Here is a 3288-nt window from a genome sequence, read left to right on the forward strand (position 1 = left end):
CTATCCGTACGAATCCCCACGTAGCTAATGGCTCACAGTGGCAACTCTTCACAGTGTGTCTTCCAGGAAGGTTTTAGCCTGCAACTATCCAGATTTCACAGAGAGAAAATACTTTTTTTGCCAACAGGCCTCAAGTCCCAGGTTCACAAAAACATGTTTCCCTGTATTTTCACAGCTGTGTAAAGACACTCCTAGGACACAATATACCAATCCATGAGAAAAGAAGGTCTCAACTGGTTCATTTTTCTTTTCACTACAACTACAGCTTTGGTCAAGGTTTTGAGTTTTCAGAAAATTACGAAATGCTGGGCTGGATGAAGCGCAAGCTGGAATCAAGATTGCTGGGAGAAATATCAATAACCTCAGATATGCAGATACCACTCTTATGGCAGAAAGTGAAGAGGAACTAAAGAGCCTCTTGATGAAAGTGAAGAGGAGAGTGAAAAAGCCAGCTTAAAGCTCAACATTCAGAAAACTAAGATCATGGCATCTGGTCCCATCACTTCATGGCAAATAGATGGGTAAGCAATGGAAACAGCAAGATTTTATTTTCTTGGGCTCCAAAATCACTGCAAATGGTGACTGCAGCCATGATATTAAAAGATCCTTGCTCCTTGGAAGAAAAGCTATGACCAACCTAGACAGCATGTTAAAAAGCAAAGACATTACTTTGCCAACAAAGTCTAGTCAAAGCTATGGTTTTTCTAATAGTCATATATGGATGTGAGAGTTGGACTATAAAGAAAGCTGAGCACCAAAGAATATATGTTTTTGAATTGTGATGTTGAAGAAGACTCTTGAGAGTGCCTTGGACTGCAAGGAGATCAAACCTGTCCATCCTAAAGGAAATCAGTCCTGAACGTTCATTTATAGGACTGATGGTGAAGCTGAAACTCCAATACTTTGGCCACCTGATGAGAACAGACTCACTGGAAAAGACCCTGATGCTGGGAAAGATAGAAGGCAGGAGGAGAAGGGGTCAACAGAGGGTGAGATGGTTGCATGACATCACCATGAGTCTGAGCAGACTCCAGGAGTTGGTGATGGACAGGGAAACCTGACATGCTGCAGTCCATGGGGTCTCAAAGAGTCAGACATGACTAGGCCACTGAACTGAAAATTGGCTGCTTGCCAATTTTGCTGGGAAATCATATGACAAAACTGTTTCTGCTAATCAGGGTAACAACAGGTATGGCAATGAAAACTCACAGAAAACTCTCCCTGAACATCTTTTCTCATGAATTGGTACACTGTGACCTCGGTTTGTCTTTACAAAACTCTGAAACAGCCAGGAAACATACTTTTGTGAACCTGGGAATTGGGCCATTATGCTAAAAATCTATATTTTCCACCTATGAAAGCTGGGCAATTGCAGCCTAAACATGCCAGAAAAACACACTGGTTCACTTTGCTTTTCATTACAGCAACAGCTTTGGTCATGATTTTGAGTTTTCTGAAAGAAACAAGCTGCTTGACACTTCTTCTTATAAGTCACGTGACATTACATTTTCACCTAATCAGTGTAACAACAGGTATGGCAGTTAACACTCACAGAACACTCTCCCCGACCTCTTTTCTGATGGAATGTCACACTGATTCCTAGTAGTGTCTTCACACAGCTCTGAAGCTGCTGGGAAACATGTTTTTGTGAACTTGGGAATTGGGGCCTGATGGCGAAAGAAGTATTATTCCCCTGTGAAACCTGTATAGTCGCAGCCACAAACCTGCCAGGAAAGCACACTGGTTCATGTTTCTGTTCATTATAACAACAGATTTGGTCAAGTTTTTGATGTTTCTGTAAGCAACAGGCTGCTTGCCTCTTCTTGCTGGGAAGTCACTTTTCAGCAGTTTCATCTAATCAGAGTAAAAACCAGTATGGCAGCCAACACTCACAGAATACTCTACAATGACATCTTTTTTCATGGAATGGTACAATGTGCCCTAGCAGTGTCTTTACATAACTCTGAAATAGCCAGGAAACATGTGTCTGTGAACCTGGGAATTGGGGCCTTGTTCAGTAAAGTTCCATTCAGTTGTGTCCGAATCTTTGTGACCCCATGGACTACAGCACGCCAGACCTCCCTTTTCATTGCAAATTCCTGGAATTTACTCAAACTCATGTCCACTGAGTCAGTGATGCCATCCAACTATCTCATCTTTTGTTGTCCCCTTCTCCTCCTGCCTCCAATCTTTCCCAGCATCAGGGTCTTTTCAAATGAGTCAGTTCTTTGCATCAGGTGGCCAAAGTATTGGAGTTTCAGCATCAGTACTTCCAATGAATATTCAGGACTGATTTCCTTTGCGATTGACTGGTTTGATTTCCTTGCTCTCTGAGGGACTCTCAAGAGTTTTCTCCAACACCACAGTTCAAAAGCATCAATTCTTTGGCACTCAGCTTTCCTTATAGTCAAACTCTCACATTCATACATGACTACTGGGAAAACCATAGCTTTGACTAGATGGACCTTTGTTGGCAAAGTAATGTCTCTGCTTTTTAATATGCTGTCTAGTTTGGTAACTTTTCTTCCAAGGAGCAAGTGTCTTTTAATTTCATGGCTGCAGTCACCATCTGCAGTGATTTTGGAGCCCCCAAAAATAAAGTCTGACACTGTTTCCATTGCTTCCCCATCTATTTGCCATGAAGTGATGGGACCAGATGCCATGATCTTAGTTTTCTGAATGTTGAGCTTTAAGGCAACTTTTTCAACTCTCCTCTTTCACTTTCATCAAGAGGCTCTTTAGTTCCTCTTTACTTTCTACCATAAGGGTGGTGTCATCTGTATCTGAGGTTATTGATATTTCTCCTGGCAGTCTTGATTCCAGCTTGTGCTTCATCCAGCCCGACATTTCACATGATGTACTCTGCTAGAAGTTAAATAAGTAGGGTGACAATATATAGCCTTGGCATACTCCTTTCCCAATTTGGAACCAGTCTGTTGTTCTATGCCTGGTTCTAACTGTTCCTTCTTGACCTGCATACAGATTTCTCAGGAGGCAGGTTAGGTGGTCTGGTATTCCCATCTCTTGAAGAATTTTCCACAGTTTCTTGTGATCCACACAGTCAAAGGCTTTGGCCTAGTCAATAAAGCAGAAGTAGATGTTTTTCTGGAATTCTCTTGCTTTTTCGAAGATCCAGCTGTTGTTGGCAATTTGATCTCTGGTTCCTCTGCCTTTTCTAAATCCAGATTGAACATTTGAATTTCATAGCTCATGCTGTTGAAGCCTTGCTTGGAGAATTTTGAGCACCACTTGGCTAGTGTGTGAGATGAGTACACTTGTTTGGTAGTT

Source organism: Moschus berezovskii, chromosome 11 (assembly GCF_049115385.1).
Source record: "Moschus berezovskii isolate FMDL1 chromosome 11, NW_MosBer_1.0, whole genome shotgun sequence".
Lineage (NCBI taxonomy): Eukaryota > Metazoa > Chordata > Mammalia > Artiodactyla > Moschidae > Moschus > Moschus berezovskii.